The sequence below is a fragment of the Myotis daubentonii genome, chromosome 2 (assembly GCF_963259705.1).
Source record: "Myotis daubentonii chromosome 2, mMyoDau2.1, whole genome shotgun sequence".
Lineage (NCBI taxonomy): Eukaryota > Metazoa > Chordata > Mammalia > Chiroptera > Vespertilionidae > Myotis > Myotis daubentonii.
This window is the reverse complement of record NC_081841.1, coordinates 30444889-30464880: the sequence shown is the minus strand read 5'-3', so window position 1 is coordinate 30464880 and position 19992 is coordinate 30444889.

Genomic DNA, 19992 nt, shown 5'->3' with positions numbered 1-19992 from the left:
ATGATTGATTGGCTGCCTCCTGCATGCTCCACACTGGGGACTGAGCCCACAACCCAGGCATGTGCCCCAACTGGCAATCAAACTGTAACCTCCTGGTTCCTAAGTTGATGCCAAACCATTGAGCACACCGGCCAGGCTATAAGTATTATTTTTAAAACAGCAAATAATCTCATCTACTCCTGAAGCAGCTCTCCTTCAGTAATAACTAAGTTATCTCAGCAGGATGGAGTGAAAAATGGCATCACAGCAAGAAGCTTATATTGCACTAGTTAAGTACCAGGAATGACCGGTACTTAACTACTAGTAGTACATAATCAGAGATAAGAGACTAAACAACAGTGGTAGCTATTTTGGACAAATTCCTGCTCTATTAATTGTTATACATTTTGATAGCAACTATACATCCCTAATAATAAACTACAAGTGATCAAATTATGCCTCTCAATCATCATGATAACACAGGAGGACATTGTGAAAGCAGCAGCTATAAAATGCCCCATACTGTCTGAGTAACCAAAGAATTAGGGTTAAAAAATCAGTGCTGATGGAAAGAGCCTTTTTTTTTTTTTAATTTCTTCCTTGCCTCTACCTTCAAAAATTGCTGTTTCCTTCCCAAACCACTAGGAAAATGCCTACTAGATCTGATTTTCTTTCCTAACCCAGGTAGTACAAGTCTTGAAAAATGAAGTAAAAAAAAAAAAAAAAAAAAAAAAAGCATACAAAATGGCATTGATTTTAGAGAGACAGATGAAGAGAAAGAGAAAGAGAGAGAGAGAAAAACAGATTTATTGTTCCACTTATTTCATGCATTCATTGGTTGATTCTTGTATGTGCTCTGACTGGAGATCGAACCCACAATCTTGGCGTATTGGGATAACTCTATAACCAACTGAGTTACCCAGCCTAGGCCAATGAGAAATCACTTTAAAACAAAGCACATAAAAATAAGGCACAAAGTAAATTTAATGTAAGGTTCTCATTGAAAATTACTTCCTATATGTCAGGAAACCGTTATCAATTTATAGATGTCAAACAAACGATTAAAGATAATGCAATTATACTATGAACACATCCACTCAATAAGAACTTACTGAATGACCACCTGCCAGGTATTGCTCTGGTGGCTGGAAAACATAGCTGTAAACAAAGCAAATACCTTGCTCTTAGGAGTTTATGTTCTACTGGTGATGAGAACATAGAGAAAATCACTAAACAAATGCATATACAATGTATTGGATGGTGGGAGTACTACAAAGAAAAATAAATTGGGAAGAGTGAGAGAAATGATGGTAGCGGGTAGGAGCCAGCTATTTATACAGAACTAGAGGCCCGGTGCACAAAATTGGTGCACTTGGGGGGTATCCCTCAGCTGAGCCTGCACCCTCTCCAATCTGGGACCCCTCGGGGGATGTTGGATATTGGACATCCCTCTCACAATCCGGGACTGCTGGCTCCCAACCGCTCGCCTGCCTGCCTGCCTGATTGCCCCTAACCACTTCTGCCTGCCTGCCAGCCTGATCACCCCCTAACTGCTCCCCTGCCAGCCCGATTGCCCCCAACTGTCCTCCCTTGTTGACCCGGTCACCCCTAACTGCCCTCCCCTGCTGGCCATCTTGTGGCGGCCATCTTGTGACCATATGGGGCGGTCATCTTGTGCAAGGGCAAGATGGTCAATTTGCATATTACCTCTTTATTATATAGGATTACCCAAGAGGATCCTCGGTAAGAATATGGCATTTGAGCAGTGACATGAAAGAAGTAAGGGAGTGGAGTCATCTATGTGGATATTTGCGAAAAGGGTGTCCAGGCAGAGGAAACAGCAAGTGCAAAATCTCTGAGGAATAAGCATGCTTAGTGTTTGAGAGGAAAAGATCATGTGGCTGGACCCGAGTAATAAGTAGAAAAGTGGTAGGAGGTGAAGTAAGATAGATAGGTAAGTGGGCGGGGCAGGCAGGTCAGATTATGTAAGTACTCATGTAGGAATTAAAGCTTTAAAGGATCACCTGGTTGCTCTGTGGGGAATACACTGTTGGCGCGAGGGACAGAGAAGTAGGGAGACTGATGACAGGGCGTGTGTCTTAGTTGGTTCCGTAGTCTGAGTGGCTTATAAACCACCAAAATCCATTTCCCACAGTTCTTGAGGCTGGAAGTCTGAGGGCACCAGCATTGTTAGGTTCTGGTGGGGCCCTCTTCTGGGTTACAGAGTGCTTGCTGTCTTGCTGTATCTTCAAATGGCAGAAAGAGGGACAAAGAGCTCTCTGGGGTCCCTTTTATAAGACCACTAATTCCATTCAAATGGGCTCCACCCTCATGACCTAATGACCTCTCCAAGGTTCCACTTCCAAGAACCATCACATCAGGCGTTAGGATTTTAACATATGAATTTTGGGGGAACATAAATATTTAGTCCACTGCAGGGGAGATTATAATAAAGCTGGAAAAATGTGACTTGGACTAGATTTTTTTTTGGAAGTGGTTGGTTGTTACAAATGAAACTGCTATGAATATTCATGCCCAAGTTTTATATGAACATATGCTTACTTTTCTCTTTGGTATAAATACATTGGAAAGGAATGGCTGGGTCACATGGCAAGTGCACATTTAACATTTTAAGAAACTGCCAAACTCTTCGAAAGTGGTTGGTCCATTTTTGCATTTCCAACAGTAGTGAGCCCTCCAGTTGTTCCACATCCTTGCTAATGTTTTTTATACTCTAATTTTAGCGATTCTAGTAGATATTTAATGACATCTCATTGTGGTTTTAACTGACATTTTTCTAATAACTAGTAATGAGTGTTTTTTTATGTGCTTATTTGCCACCCATATTTCTTCTTTAGTGAAGTATCAGTTCAAATCATTTGGCCTCTTAAAAAAAAATCAGATTGGCTGTTTTATTGTTGAGTTTTGAGGGTTCTGTATATAATCTGTATTCAAGTCCTTTATCAAATATGTGACTAGTAAATATTTTCTCCCAGTGTGTTGTCTGTCTTTTATTCTCTTAATATCTTTTGAAGAGCTAAAGTTCTTAATTTAAATTTAAAAAATAAAAAAAAAGAAAAGAAAAAAATTGGGTCTGATATTTAATCCAGGATACAGATTCTAGGTTGGTGGGTTTTGTTTTCTTTCATTGCTTTCCTTACCTTTTATTTTCTGGTTTTAATATAATATGCCTATGTATATATAGTTTTTTGTTCTTTTAAAAAATATTTATCCTGTTGGTGCTCTCTGAGCTCCCTGGACCTGTGGTTTGGTGTTTGACATTAATTTAGGAAAATTCTCTGTCTTCATTGCTTAAAATGGCTTGTGTTCCTTTCTCTCTTGCTTTTCTTTCTAGTATTCCCATTATGAACACCTTTTGTAGTTGTTTCACATTTCTTAGATATCCTATTCTGTTTTTCCAGTCTTTTGCTCTTTGTTTTTCAGTTTTGGAAGTTTCTGTTGTCATATCTTCAAGCAGAGATTCTTTCTTCAGCCATGTCCACCTTATTAAATCATTCTTCATTTCTGTTACAATGTTTTTGATCTCTAATGTTTCCTTTTTATTGTTTTTTTTTTTAGAATGTCCATCTCTCTGCTTACATTATCCATCTGTTTTTATACATTGTCTACTTTCTCTGTGAAAGCCCTTAGTATATTAATTTTAGTTATTAAAATTCTTAGTCTGATAATTCCGATATCCCTGCCATACCTGACTCTAGTTCTGATATGGTTCAGTCTCTTCAAACTGTGTTGTTTGCTTTTTAGTATGTCATGAAAGTTTTTGTTGAAAGTTGAACAGGTTGTACTTAGTAAAAGGAACTGTGGTATACGGACTTTGAGTAATGTAGCCGAAGGTGTGGGGAGAGGAGAAGTGCTCTCTGAATAGGTCTCAGTCTTCTGGGGAGCCTGAGCCCTGGACTGTAAACTTCACTACTGCTTCTCCTTCCCCTCCCCTGCATCCTTAGATGAGATAGGATGGTTAGAGGGGGCTGGAGTTGTGTGTTTCCCTTCCCTCAGGTCAGGTAGGTTCTGATAAAATCCAATAGTTAGGCTTTGGTAAAACGGCTTTTCTTGAGGGCAGACCTTATTAAAAAAACAGATTACTTTGGTGTATTTCAAATGGTTCCTTTCCCCTTCTCCCTGCTAGAAGCACAGGGGGCCCTTTTCCTGGTATGCACTGTGAGGACCTGATAGGTAGGGCTCCTGAAGGTAAAACTCATAAAAGTGTGCCCTTGCCTTGACCCCCATTATTGGGTTTTGTGAAATTTTAAACTGTTAGACTTGTTAATTACCATACAGGCTTTCTTCTGTTTTCTGTGGAGGTTTGCGCTGAGGGTTTCTGATCTGTTAAGTTATGATTCTTGGTATCTCAACCTGTTGTTTCCCAGCAGCAGTTTGCTCTGTGACTTCATTTCAGTGACTGATCTAAGCAGAGTTGATTTTTTTCAAGTTTGTTTAGCTTTTTACTTGTTGTCAGGATAGAGTAGCAATTTCTAAGCTGTTTATGTGTTAGAAACGGGAAGTCTAACCATTCTGTTTTAAAAGTAAGTTAGATGATGGCCCTGGCTGGTGTGGCTCGGTTGGAGCCTCATCCTGTGCACAGAAAGCCTGTGGTAAGATCCTTGGCCAGTTGGGGCACGTACAGGGGACAATTAATTGATGTTTCTCTCTCTCTCCCTTCCCTTCCTCTAAAATCAATAAATAAATCCTCGGGTGAGGATTTAAACAAATAATAATAAGTTAGATGATGAAGCAACTTATTGTGAAGCTAATGGAGTTTACATGTCAAGGCCCTTCCTTGCATGGCTCCTTCCAAGGTCCTGGGTATGGCGCTAGCAATGTGCTCACATGGTCAGACGGTTTTGTAAGATCAGCAAATGTTTATCTTGGTTAAGACTCCTGTCTTTACTCAGGCTCTCTCTCCCTCACACTTCCTCTGATGTCAGGCATTTTAGGGATGCAATAACTGACCAGGAAACTTCTGCTGCCCACCTGACACTGTGACACAAACGTGTAAGATCAGAAGTCCCATTGTGATATAAAATGTGTCCTAATGTGGACAGTGGAAAAGGAAAGGCTTTAAAAACTAAGAAGCCAGAAGCTAGTCTATGGAAGATACTTTTACTCATCAGATTTGTAGAATTGTAAGCAGAGCATCCGCTGCTCATTATTACCTAATCAAAATAGTTGTTTTCTCCTGTCAGGAAAGTAATTAATGTTTAATGTAGTGCCTACAATTATAAAGTACCACAGTTTTTTCTTTTTTGGAGGAGCTCACACAAAATAAAATTTATCCAATCATTTATGTATTTATAGGTCATAAACTTTAGCAATATTACAAGTAAGTCTCTAGACATACTGCATAGAGCATTCTAACATGCCAGGTCACTTCTTAGGGTATCTGAAATACCTTGTCTTTAGAAAATTAGGTAGTTTCAGATGAAATAGTACATAAAATTGCCAGCAATGGAAATACAGACTGAAAAAAAATAAGTGCTCTGATGACAAAATACCTGTGTGTAGTATGGGAATACTTTGAGTATGCATTTATGCAGCCCAATATAATGTTGCAACAACTTAATGCTATATTTTAATTCCTTTTTGAATACTTTTTCAAAGAAGCCAAAAAAAAAATAGAAAATGTTTATTAGAGAAGTTTATCAGGCAATTAATAAATAAAATATTATGTTATTTTTCTATGTTGTGTGATGTTTAATTTATTCATTTAAAAATTGTATTTTGTTGTCATTTATTTTCTCTTTCCAAACATATATTCACTTTTGTTCCTAATCTTATATTTGTGATTTTCTTAAAAAGTGCCCCTTTTAGTTGAAAAACTTGAGGACCCACAAAAACTTGATCTTCTTAAGGTTAGATAAGCTAAAAATGTTTCTGTCCAACAAAAGTCAGGTGTTTTACTATTAATCATACAGATAATTAAACAAAAACACATACTGCCCTTTCTCAACGATATTCCCCAATATTTATGAGGTAACCATTCAGTTTTCGTTTATGTTGTATATGTTTGGATTATGAATTCACAGAAATTGGGCCAATGAAGAACTTTTAATCCTTCCCCCTTTCTTTTTCCTTGGCGAAGGTAGGCAGCATCCAATGAAAGGTGAATTGTGGTTTGAGCCAGTCAGAATAACAGAGGGAAATGGGGTTGGATGGAGGACTAAATTTTAAAAAGTGAGCATAGCTAGAATCCTGCTATTGAAAGGTATTAAAAATATAGCTAGGCCAGTGATGGTGAAGCTTTTGAGCTCGTCGTGTCAGCATTTTGTAAAGCCCTAACGTAACTCTGGTGCCCTGTCACATATAGAAATTTTTTGATATTCGCAACCATAGTAAAACAAAGACTTATATTTTTGATATTTATTTTATATATTTAAATGCCATTTAACAAAGAAAAATCAACCAAAAAAATGAGTTTGCGTGTCACCTCTGACATGCGTGTCATAGGTTCGCCATCACTGAGCTAGGCCCTAGCTGGTTTGGCTCAGTGGATAGAGCGTCGGCCTGTGAACTGAAAGGTCCCAGGTTTGATTCCAGTCAAAGGCACATGCCTGGGTTGTGGGCTTGACCCCCAATGGGGGGCCTGCAGGGGGCAGCTGATCAATGGTTCTTTCTCATCATTGATGTTTCTATGTCTCTTTCCCTCTCCCTTCCTCTCTGAAATCAATAAAAATATATTGAAAAAAATTTAAAAATATAGCTAGAAAAGTGCAATAAGTCAGAGAAAGACAAATATTACATGCTTTCACTTATATGTTGAACCTAAAGAAAAATAAACAAACAAAATTATAATAGACTCATAGATACAGGGAACCAACTGATGGTTGCCATAGGAGAGGGGGTGGTTGCAGGACTGGGTGAAAGGGGTAAAGGGATGAAAAAGTACAAATTGGCAGTTACAAAATAGTGATGGAGATCTAAAGCACAGCATGGGGAATATAATTAATAATAAAAGGGTAGTATGCTAATTAGACCAGACGTCATTCCGGATGTCATTCCGGATGTCCTTCCAGGATGAAGCCTGGGTCCCGGGTGCCGGAGGGAAACCGGTGCTGGCAGCCAGGGGAAGGAAGGCCTACTCTTGCATGAATTTTCATGCATCGGGCCTCTAGTGGTGTAATAACTATGTATGATAGCAAGAGGGTACTGGAAGTATCAGGGGAACACTTTGTAACATATATGATTATCTAACCAATATACTGTACATATGAAACTAATACAAAACAATATTGAATGTAAACTATAATTGAAAAATAAAATTCAAAAAGAAAGAACATGAACTTAGAAGAAAGAAAAAAATTACTCATCCTATCTAATAAAAGAGAAACATGGTAATTGGCGTATGACCGCTACCCTTCCCATTGGCTAATAAGCGAGATATGCAAATTATCTGCAAGCCAAGATGGCGGCCGGCAGCCAGGCAGCTTGAAACTAACATGAGGCTTGCTTGCTTCAGTGATGGAGGACTCCAACGTTCCGCGCCTGCCGCTGCAGGCCTCTGAGCTGCAACTCTAAGCAACTATGTAACAAAAATAGAATCTAAACAAAACCCCAGAAACCTGCTTTAGTCCGCTGGGCTTCAGCCAGCAGGATCGCAACATTGTAAGCAAAGGCCAGAAACCGACTTTCAGCAGCAGAGACCTAAGAGCTGGAGCCAAGACTCAAAGCTAAATCTGGGCCAGAATAAAAAAGAAAAAAGGAAAAAAGGAGCAGTTGGGAGCTTCAGTCACCCCCAGCCTGAAAACAGCCCTCAGCCCCTCACCCAGACTGGCCAGGCACCCCAGTGGGGACCCCTACCCTGAAGGGTGTGTGACGAGCTGCAAACAGCCATCATCCCCTCACCCAGGCTGGCCAGGCACCCCAGTGGGGACCCCCACCCTGATCCAGGACACCCTTCAGGGCAAACCAGCTGGCACCCACCCGTGCACCAGGCCTCTTCCCTATATAGTAAAAGGGTAATATGCCTCCCAGCACCGGGATCAGTGGAGCCGCGAGGCCTCCCGGCACCAGGATCAGCATGACAGGGGGCAGCGCCCAAACCCCCTGATTGCCCTGCGGCTCTGTGTGTGACAGGGGGCTGGGCCACAACCTCCCTATCCACCCTGCTCTGTTCATGACAGGGGAAGGCAACCCAACCCCCTGATCAGCCTTGCTCTGTGCCTGATAGGGGGGAGCTCCCCAACCCCCTGATCACCCTGCGGCTCTGTGTGTGACAGGGTGTGGCGCCCCAACCCCCTGATCGGCCATGCTCTGTGTGTGACAGGGTGTGGCGCCTCAACCCCCCCCCCCCCCCACACGGGCCCTGCTCTGTTTGTGACGGGGTAGAGCCATAACCTCCCCATCGGCCCTGCCCTGAGTGTGAGAGTGGCGGCGCCCCAACCCCCTGATCGGCCCTGCTCTGTGGGTGATAGAGGGCGGAGCCCCAACCCCGTCATGGACCCTGCTCTGTGCGTGACAGGGGTCAGCGCCCCAACCCCCTGATTGGCCCTGCTTTATGCGTGACAGTGTACAGAGCCCCAACCCCCCTGATGGGCCCTGCTCTGTGAGTGACAGGGGGAAATGCCCCAACCCCCTGATTGGCCCTTCTCTCTGTGTGACAGGAGGTGGCGCCGCAACCTCCGCATAGACCCTGCCTTGAGTGTGACAGGGGGCGGTGCCCCAACCCCCCAATCGGCCCTACCCTGAGCGTGACTGAGGGTGGCATCACAACCTCCAGATTGCCCTGCTCTGTGGATGACAGGGGGCGGTGCCCCAACTCCCCAATCGGCCCTGCTCTGAGCCTGACCAGGGGCTGCACCTAGGGATTGGGCCTGCCCTCTGCCACCCGGGAGCAGGCCTAAGCCAGCAGGTCGTTATCTCCCGAGGGGTCCCAGACTGTGAGAGGGCACAGGCCGGGCTGAGGGACCCCCCTCCCCACCGAGTGCACAAATTTTTGTGCACCGGGCTTCTAGTCTAAATATATACAGATATGATAATAGATGCCAGGAATAACAACTGAATACAAAGAATCAAAAAAAGTTGGAGTTTTAGAAATTATGACAGGCAAAAGCTAAGCATCTATGTAAACAAAACAAAATAAACAAAAAACCCCACAAGAAATAAAGGGTGTAGAAGACAAAAGATGAACTGAATGGAGGGTATATCATTAGGTAGGAAGGTCTCTTGGAAATTATTTGAAAAGAACAGTTGGTTCCCTCCTGCCCAGTTTCCATACGAGGAGTCAAAGCCCCTGGTACTTGTCGTCGAGCCTTAGATTTGGTCTCCCTTTCACTGTACTCACATGTCTAGCGAGCAGAATAACATTGTTCTCCCGTCATTCCCACAGAGGCTTTGCCACTGGATCTCTTTGAAGCTCCTACTCACCTTTCCTTTTGGGGCTTATTTATTTCTGCTTAGGTGGAGCTAGAAGTTGTATTTTCCAATGGGCAGCTCAGGTGTCTGAAGCTCTTTGATGTTTTCATTATTGCAGAACAATTACACTAATCTACAGATTCTGAAGTAATATGCACCACAAGAGTACATGGTAGAAAGGATAAAAAATGTCCCCAGTTGGAGGATAGGATACCAAGTGCTAAGGTAGGCAAGTTAATAGTCTGATTGGGATCACCAAAATAGCATAAAGAGCTAGTAGACTAAAACATCAGAAGCTGCATCATTCGCTGTTATGTCTTTTTACAATCCCTCCTATCTTAAGCGATAATAAGATTTATTTGAAATGTTGACAGCAATCAGGTTAATAAAACAATGTAAAACTAGTACCTAAAAAACTGAGAATTCTGAGCTTCATTAAGAAATTCGGTAATGGGTCAGGCCTGGCTGGTGTGGCTCAGTTGTTGAGTGTCGCTCTATGAACCAGGAGGTCACGGTTCAATTCCTGGTCAGGACACATGATTGGGTTTCAAACTCGCTCCTGAGTGTGGGGTGTGCAGGAGGCAGCCGATGAATGATTCTCTCTCATCATTGGTGCTTCTATCTCTCTCCCTTTCCCTTCCTCTCTGAAATCCATAAAAATATATTTTTAAAAGTGGGTCTATTTTTAGCAAAACATCCAAAAGTCTCTATACATCAAATTACCTCTCTGGAGAGCTGTAACAATCTGCCTACTGTCACATGATGCTTCTTTTGAAAATATTTTGCATTTCTCTTAGATGAAGGGCACACTTTAACACTTCAGTTTACAATAACATGGACTTACATTTCAGCTACTTTAATTCGCATCAATCTCACAATTTGGCAGAAACATTTTCACCCAATCTGTATTTGTTCTGGTCACATTGAAAATTCTACTTTTAGAAAAAGGTGTTTAAAAACACAGATTTTAAAATATGCTATCTTGAAACTTAACATCGTTTTCAGATTTCAGTCTCAGGAAATGAGATGCTAGTTAATTTCTGTGGAAAAGTCCTATCTTGCCTGGACTGGAAAAAAAAAAAGTAAAAGCAATGTATTGTATCCTAGAAAAATTAGAGAAAAGTTGTTCCTCTAACTCTTTTCTTTTAGGGGTAGAGAAAATATAAAGGTAGAGAATTATTTACTGTATCCTGCTAGGATTATAGTTTATATACTGAATTAAATTTAGCTTGTGTGCTTAGAAGCCTCTGCATAAAGAAAGATTAAAAACCCCAAATACCGAGAAATGCTTATTAAAAATTCTAACAGCACATCTGCTATGGATTAAACGCTAGTGGCTCCTTGACTCAGGACACTTCTTTTCACATCCCAATATCTCTCTTAACTGAGGTGCATCTTTTTTTACTGCAGGAAATCCAGAGAAATATGGGCATTAGATGTGCAGACCAGTTAAAAGCAAAGAAACCTAGACAATTAAACATTTTTAAGAAAAAATTTGAGCTTGCAAAAGCTTAGGATACTTGTTGCCATAAAACATGATCCTGATTCTTTTGATAACCACATGTATCAATGTCTCAACAACACTAGAACTTTCAGTGGAATTGTTAGAAAAAAATAAATCTTACCTTGCCATCTCATGAGAATAAGAAACGAGGCTCTCTTTTGCTAAAGGGAAGATCTATCTAGAGATCCATGGTCGGCAAACTGCGGCTGGCGAGCCACATGCGGCTCTTTGGCCCCTTGAGTGTGGCTCTTCCTAAGCCTTAGGAGTACCCTAATTAAGTTAATAACAATGGACCTACCTATATAGTTTAAGTTTAAAAAATTTGGCTCTCAAAAGAAATTTCAATCGTTGTACTGTTGATATTTGGCCCTGTTGACTAATGAGTTTGCTGACCACTGAAATACCTCACCACGGTAAGTTATTCATTGCAGGTTCTTTTTATAATCCCGGCAGACTCACCGTAGAGGCACTTCGGGAGAGGGGAAGGAAGGGACCAGGTGAGGACCCTGATCTAAGACAGCTGAAACCAGTGAGGTAATCAACAGCTGAGGTGGAAGCAGCTGGGAGAAAAGTGGTCTATCTGGGAGGATAGTGCTATCCTGGGAAGCCAACCTAATGTATAGTAACCTGCAGAATTTAGGGACTGGTGAAGCTAGGCAGAGGTCAGCAGAAGGTTTTAGGAAAAGGTTCCTGGGTAGCAAAGGAGGGAAAAACCAAAACAACCCAGAAACAGGAGCTGACACACGGCCCAGGTTAACACAGCTGTGGTCGGGGAGGCTGTGGTCTAGTGGTTTGGGACATGCAAGGCACAGGACATCAAACTTAGCAGCCAGATACATTTTAGGCTCTGCTACCTGGGGTCCAAGTCTTAGTTCTATATGCAGTCTGCTCTGATAAGGAGCATCCCTGGAACTCAAGTTGTTGGGTCAGGGTCTGCCACTGAGAAATTTGGTGAGGTTTCTGATAGGGACCACTTATGTGGTCTCCCTGCAGCCGCTTCTGGACCATTCCAATCTATAGGGTGTCCCCCCAAATGTATGCACACTTTGAATAATTATTGATCCCAATGTTTCTTTCTTTTCAGACTTAACCCATTGGAATGAATAATTAATCAAAGTGTGCATACACTTTTGGGGAACACCCTGTATTTTTCACCAAGAAGTCAGGAAATCGTTAAACATGTGTCTGATAATTTCACCGCATTGGAATTCCATAGCAGTATTGTTCCTTTTGGCCTTCGGGCTAAAAGCAAACTGATCATGGCCTACCCATCTCTACATGAGCGCACTTTACGGATTCATCTAGCCATTCTCCCTGTTGATTCCTGCCCTCCAGCCACCGATAAAAGCATTTCCAGCTGTTTGTTCAGTGCCCGTGCTCCTGCTTCACGGTGCCTCCTCTCCTGGAATTTCTCTTCCCCATTTATTTGCAGAAGCAGAAGCTTGTCCTCTAACTTGCAAGCCAAAGGTCATTTCCTCATGGAAGTGGGGGCTAGGCGAGGTCTCCGGTTCTCAACTCTCATGTAGCTTTTCTTTCATCTTCAAAGCAGTTACCCCAATAGTGAGCAATAATTCTGTGCAATTGATTGTTTGCCTCCACTGGCGACCAAAAGCTTTCCTAGACGAAGACCACATCTGTGTTTCATTTCATTGTGCCAACCTAACATAAAACCTCTTGGCAAAGTAAGTGCTTACTGAAGAGTGACTGAATGACTGGGTACTTGCAATGAGGGTTGAGCATCTCATCAGCAGGTCGTAAATCACAATAGAATTAATAGTCTACTGCACTTGCTGATGTGGCCAGTCCACCTTCATGAAGGATAGGTCTTAGTAAAGCATCATGTCACATGATATTACTTCAAACAGTACAACATAACAACAACAAAATGGACCATATCTATGACTCACTTTATTTACCACTAAATGTTTTTAAATTTCCATTTTTTTTGAGTTGGAAAAACACACACATTACCTATAGAAAATGAAAGAAAGAGAGGAGATAACAAAATACCACATGAGTATTCTTCAATTGATAAGTCAAATGGACATGCTGTATTGGTGACTTTTTCCATGCTCATCCATAAGCCACTATGTTTTTCACAAAGTCACATCAGTCAATAAACTGTTTTACCCTCAACAGTCTAGAAACTTTGGAATGTTATAAGAGGCCCTTATCTCACCTTCTTGGAGTTGAGGTGAAGCAACTGATATTACACCTGTTCACCAATGGAAGAGTAAAGTGTATGTAGGATTTCCTGCTTGCTATGCCCAAACACTGTTAAAAACTGCTACATGTGTAGTAGTAGTTGAAAGTGGCTGTTCATTCAATTTCTAAAATGTCTCTAAAATCTGTTCCCTCTTCCTACTTTCATTCATATTCTACTATCACTACCATGGCTTGGACCCTTTGTCATCCCTTGCCTGAGCTATTATCACAGTCTAATGAATGTCTTTCTTGTCTTTTATGTCTCCCTTCTCTAATCTTTCCTCCCACCCTATTGTCAGAATTAACTTTCTGAAATATGGTCATTTAACTTCCCCACTTAAAGATCTTTTATGACTTCCAGTTGCTTATATTAATAAGTTTAAAACTTAAAAATAACAGCTGGGTCCTACTTTTAAATTAAAAATATAAATGAGAAGTGGGGTGAGGTAGGGTGGAGGGGGCTAGAGATTTGATCTTTTGACCCATCCTGAGCTCTCATTAGGGCACCTCTTTAGAACACGTAAATCTACTGGATGACCTGGTTGACCTCATAAAGATCAATCTTTTCAGAAAAGTATTCATGAGTCTTTACAATCTGACCACACTTTACCTTTCTAGCATAACACCTTGCTAGCCCACCCACACACTTTCTAGCCCTGAGACTTGTCACCATTCTCCAATACTCCATGCTTTGTCATTCACTGTTACCTTGGCATGTTCTGTTAGTGCTGAGTAGAAAGGCCATTCTCTGCTGGTGAAATTGAGGATGCAGTTTGCATGTCATCTCTTCTGGAAGGCTTATCAGACTCCCCCAGTCAGAGCCCAGCTCTCTCCATCCCCCAATATTGACTCTGTGCTTAAGCCTATGATAACACTTAGCACATTGTATTGTCAGTCTCCTTACTTGATGTCAGAAAATATTTTATTCATTTTGGGGAAACTAGTGTGTTCCCAACACAATAGCTGGCTTATAATTAGGTGTTTGCTGGGTGCAAGATGATTTTATCTGCTTCTCTCAGGAGTAAAATTCCTAGGGGTGAATTCAACATAACTTATTCCTCACCACAGCTTCTCTCCCAACGGCAATATAGAATGAATGTCTGTGCCCATACCCCCCCCTCCCCCCCCAATTCAAATGTTGAAGTCCTAACTCCCATTGTGATGGTATTTGGAGATATATGGCTTTGGGAGGCAATTAGGTCATGGGGGTGGAGCCCTCATGAATGGGATCAGTGCCTTTATAAGAAGAGATGTAAGAGAGATGATGTCTCTTTCTCTCTGCCACGTAAGGATGCAGTAAGAAGGTAGCTGTCTATAAGCCAGGAAGCAACTTCTCACCAGACACTGAATCTGTGGGCACCTCAGTATTGGACTTCCTAGGTTCTAGAACTGTAAAAAAATAAATGTTTGTTGTTTAAGCTATCCAATCTCTGGTGTTTGTCATAGAAGTCAAGCTGACTAAGACACATACCTACATAATCAAGATGCTGCCTTTCTTTTGTCCTTAATTTAAATAGACATTTCAGCAAGATGTGACTATCCCTCTCTTGGGCTTTGGAGCAGACTTTGAATCACTAAGAAGAGTCTAGGGGGGGAAATGGGGTCACTCCTAAAGAGCTACTGGAGGAGAAAATGTAACAGACAATGTCAAGCCTTAAAATAAAAGTCTTGGAGAGGAAAATTGAGAGACCCAGAATTGTTCTTTTTCATGTGGCATATAGTAAATGGCTTTCTCAGGATCCCAAACTCAGATGTACAAGAAAGGAAAAGTTTTAGATTTTATTTTTTCTAAATTCCAATTTATTATCTATTTAGAGACCCTATTCTTCCTGATGGCAGTAACCACCTTAGTCAATTCTTAGCAAACTCATCACTTCAAGTTTTAACTCAGGCAATTCCCTGGTTGCATTTAGGTAGCCTCACACCTGATTGGTAATTTTCCTGGGTTAGAATTCTAAGATGAAATGATTTTTTAAATTGTTTTATTGCTTAAAGTATTACAAAGGGTATTACATATGTGTCCTTCCCCCCCACCCCCCTGCCCTTGATAATCCCCTGGCCTCCCCTACCCCACAGTGTCTTATGTCCATTGGTTATGCTTATATGCATGCATACAAGTCCTTCGGTTGATCTCTTACCCCCCTCCCTCCTGCCCCCCAACCCTCCCTGGCCTTCCCGCTGCAGTTTGACAATCAGTTTGAGGCAGCTCTGCCTCTGCATCCATTATTGCTCATAAGTTTATAATGATCTTTATTACCCATGAATGAGTGAGATCATGTGGTATTTTTCCTTCATTGACTGGCTTATTTCACTTAGCATAATGCTCTCCAGTTCCATCCATGCCGTTGCAAATGGTAAGAGTTCCTTCTTTTTTTACAGCAGCATAGTATTCCATCGTGTAGATGTACCACAGTTTTCTAATCCATTCATCTACTGATGGGCACTTAGGCTGTTTCCAGATCTTAGCTATGGTGAATTGTGCTGCTATGAACATATGGGTGCACATATCCTTTCTGATTGGTGTTTCTGGTTTCTTGGGTTATATTCCTAGAAGTGGGATCACAGGGTCAAATGGGAGTTCTATTTTTAGTTTTTTGAGGAAACTCCATACTGTCTTCCATAGTGGCTGCAACAGACATAGATCAATGGAATAGAATAGAGAGCCCAGAAATCAGCCCGAACCAATATGCTCAATTAATATTTGACAAAGGAGGCAAGAACATACAATGGAGCCAAGATAGTCTCTTCAATAAAGGGTGTTGGGAAAATTGGACAGATATATGCAAGAAGATGAAATGATTTTATTTTTGACTGCATTGTAGCTGCCAGAGCTGTTGAACAGTCAATATTATTTTTATTCCTGATCACTTTGCATGCGATCTGCATTTTATCTCTGGGAACTTTTAGAACTGCTTTATTTTCAATATTCTGAAGTTTTTCTATAATATGCCTTGTGTGTGAACGTGCGTTTTATTGGGCTGGGTGTGCATTGGGCTTTTCGGCTCCTTCTACCTGAAAACTCACCTCCTTTAGATCTGGGAACTTTTCTTGGTGTTTTCTCTTTGATAATGTCCTCTTATCCACTTTTTTTTTTTGTTCTCTCATTCTGGAACTTCTGTCCCTAGAATGTTGAACTTTCTTACCAATTTTCTCAACTTTTTATATTTTTTACTTATTGGTGGTTTTATTTTCTTTTGGACAACTTCAGCTTTATCTTCCAACACTTTTACTGACAGTTTTATTTCTACCATATTTTAATTCTAAGAGTTCATCTTCTCTAAGTATTACCTTTTAAAAAGCATCCTGTTCTTATTTAATGGGTGCAATAATTTCTCCTCTCTACCTGGAGATACTAGTATCTGGTTTATGAGATTTTCTTTTACCTCTTGTGTTGTATGTCATCAACTTTTCATTTTTTCTGTTTTGGCCTCTACTTCCATATTAAAAGCAGTCGTCATGCCCAATGATCCTTCACTATCTTTTTATATTTTATAGTAAGGCACTGAAATGCTGACTGAAAGCTCTGTGTGCACTGGAGGGGCTTGTCCAGGGCTGTCTTCACTGTTGGACGATTAAGATGAAACCTGGCTCTTTCAATGGGGAATGTCTAACTGTCAGCCTCTGTGTTTTTGCTGTTTGTTTGTTTTTTACCTTGGGTTGGTAAGTTTCTCTAGACTCTCCTATCTCTCACTTGAGGATTATAGTCAAGGCTACCACCTTCTGGGAAGAAATGGGGAAAAGGCACTGAAGATTTTGCCATCCAGACTGAGGATTTTTCACCAAGTTCTAGTCTTCGTTATGGGATACATCTGCTGCCCCAACTCTGCTTGTTGTCCTCAAGTCTATATTCCCTTTGATCTAGTTTCTCCAAAGAGAAAAACCTCCAGTCTTCTCTTGGAGCTGCTGACAGGAGTTCATTTAGAAATTAATTGATTTTTGCATCAGCCTTTCAAGTAATAGTCCGGCGTTCTGCCTCACTTGAACATATCCCCCTTCCTTTCAAGATAACTGTTTCTCCAATTGCTAAACCCTTCTGGAGTTTTGTGAAATAATTTATTTACTTGATTTTCTGTTTTCCTTTGATTTATCATGTAGCTATCTACTTTTGTCAGTGGAGGGGAGAGGCCCTTGTCTCCCCTGAGAAAAGGAGTGATTTTTATTTCTGAGGAATTAAAACCCTGAGTTTCCAAAGTCCCATTTCCCTTTGTCCAGTCATAGAAGTAGTGTAGTGGGGCTTCAGCAGAGCTAAAATTAGAGCCAGTGTCCAGTTTCCTTTTCCTGGTGGCAGAGTTCAGTTCAGCATCATTTCAGCAACAGTTTGTGTTCCCTGCTGTAGCCCGGATGGGGTCTGCAGGGCTACATGGTTAAGGAGGGAACATGGGCAAATGCAAGGAAGCCAAGAACAAGACAAGAGCCAAGCACAACAAGAGCAACAAGGGAGAGCTCCTTTGTTCAGGAGAGTATGTATTCCCAAATTTTCATGCACTTGCAGTGGCCATGCCCATTCTGGCCAATGATCTTTGTTCCCAGGCATGACTGACAGACAAGTACCTTCTCTATGTCACCCCAACTTTACTGAGCATGTGGCTGTCTCCCCTTTATTGGTTCCCTGAGGAGTTCAAAGTTGAAGCTCCCTGGTGAAACTGCCCAAATGATATGCCTATAATGTCTGGTTTCACCCTTTGCTCCTTCCCTATCTATAATAATAAAAGAGTAACATGCTAATTAGACTGGACATCCAAATGACCTTCTGGATGTCCTTCTTGTGGCGGGTGGGCCTGAGGCAGAGACGGTTAGGGGTGATCAGGCAGGCAGGTGAGCAGTTAGGGGCGATGAGGCAGGCAGGCAGAGTGGTTAGGGGCGATGAGGCAGGCAGGCAGAGTGGTTAGGGGTGATCAGGCAGGCAGGCAGGTGAGTGGTTAGGAGCCAGTGGTCCTGGATTGCGAGAGGGATGTCCAACTGCTGGTTTAGGCCCAATCCCGGTATCGGGCCTAAACTGGCAGTCGGACATTTCCCGAAGGGTCCCAGATTGTGACAGGGTACAGGCCGGGCTGAGGGAGCCTCCCGCCCTCCCCCCCCCCCCGCAGGAATTTTGTGCACTGGGCCTCTAGTTATTAATAACTAGCTAAGTATAATGGTATCATTTCCAATTCTCAAACTGTTTCAAATGAAGTCACTGATCCTGAAGTGTTATAATTCTTTTCCTCTCTTTCCCAACCAAGTTTAAGGGCAAATTGATCCTATTACAAAGGGATTATTTGTTTATCTTTCTCTTTCACAGTAAACTCCAAGACTCTTCAAGTGAGCCCAGTCTATAGAATGTATTGCCATAAATATTTATTTCATTGATTACTAGAACTGTACCTGATATTCCTTCAACATTTCTTATTGCAACTGGAAGGTGAATACAAAAAATAAGTGAATTCATTGCAATTGAACTTTAATTTCAGTTCTGCATATCGCAGCTGTCATGGCAAAAGAGTAAAGCTCTTATTATAGTTTAATTTTTCTCCCTCCCTGCACCACCCCCCATTAGATCCCACCACTTTGTTCTTTGACTCCTGATTTAATGTCCTAATTGCTTGTGTTTTCAGCTTCTGTTGTGTGAATGCCTCCACCTTTTTTTTTTTTTTTAAATTGGTGGTTTATACATAATAAATAGCATAGCCTAAATAGCATATTGCTTATTTTCCTAAAAGATTTTACTTGTAAAACATTGCCTTTTGGTGTGAGACTAAATATTGTGTGTGTGTTTTTTTAAAGGACAACAAAAGTATTTAAAATAAAGAGGATGCAAATGAACTACCACCCCTTTTGTCTTCTCTGGATCCTCCCTCTCCATCTGGGGGATGCCAGAAGTTACAGGAAATAATATCAGACAGGCACTTTCTTGTCGTTATCCCTCAGTAGGCCCTAGCTCTTCATAGTGAGAACCAAATGGGTCTCCAGTTTCAGAACTCTGAAAAAAATTGCTGCCTTGTCCATTGCACAGCCCCAGGCAATGGATTTCTCCCTGCTGTAGAGCCAGCATCACACCAGTGACTGTGCCTGATGGGAGCTTTCAGAGCTCCGCCTCCCGGCCTTATATCAGACTCCGAGTACTCAGCAGACAGGCGAGTTTCCTTGGTGCTCACTGGAAGTTTAGCCTTTAGGTTATTCTTCTTCCTGATCTCACAAACTTTCTAGCTTCTTTGTTGACTTCTGTGATACTTGATTTTTTTTTTCTTTCAGTCAGTTGACTCCCTGCTTCCCCTCCCAACCCAAATTCAATTTAAAGTTTCAGCCCTTTGTTATTCAGTTCTTAGGGCAACAGCTGTGCAAACGAGGCTTTTCTTTGTTGCCAGTGACTGAGCCTGGAAAAGAGGGGGAGAAGCTGTCAACTCCTTTATTAAGGCAGGTCCTCCTTTATTTATTTTAGAGAACCACGCCATTTCTCTTAATACGTGATTTTTTTTCTTTTAAAGTTCTCAGGTTATTGGATTCAGTGAGCTTTAAAATTGTTTAATCCCACCATCTTTCTCCTAATTGCTTCTGTGGACATAAGAAACATTCAAACCTGTAGAGAATTTTTATGAGTTTATTTGAGCCAAACTGATGACAATTGCTTGGAAGCAAAATCTCAATGAAAATGAGAAAAATGAGAAAACGCTCCAGAGAATGGCAGCTTTGCACCTTTTTTTATACACTAGAATCAAAGGGGAACACGTAAGGGGGCACATGAAATCCATTGGTGGTAGATTAGAGAGGTGGGAGAAAGCAAAGAGGGGAAACCTCTGAAATTGGAATAAAGGCAAAACAGATAGACACACACTTATTTTACATTGGTGGGTATAGGACAGTTAACAATCAACATTTACAGCACAGAGAGATGGGATTCAGGGAACAAGATCCTAATGAGAGGCTTTGCTGTCTAATGCTCCTGTGGGAGAGCGTGC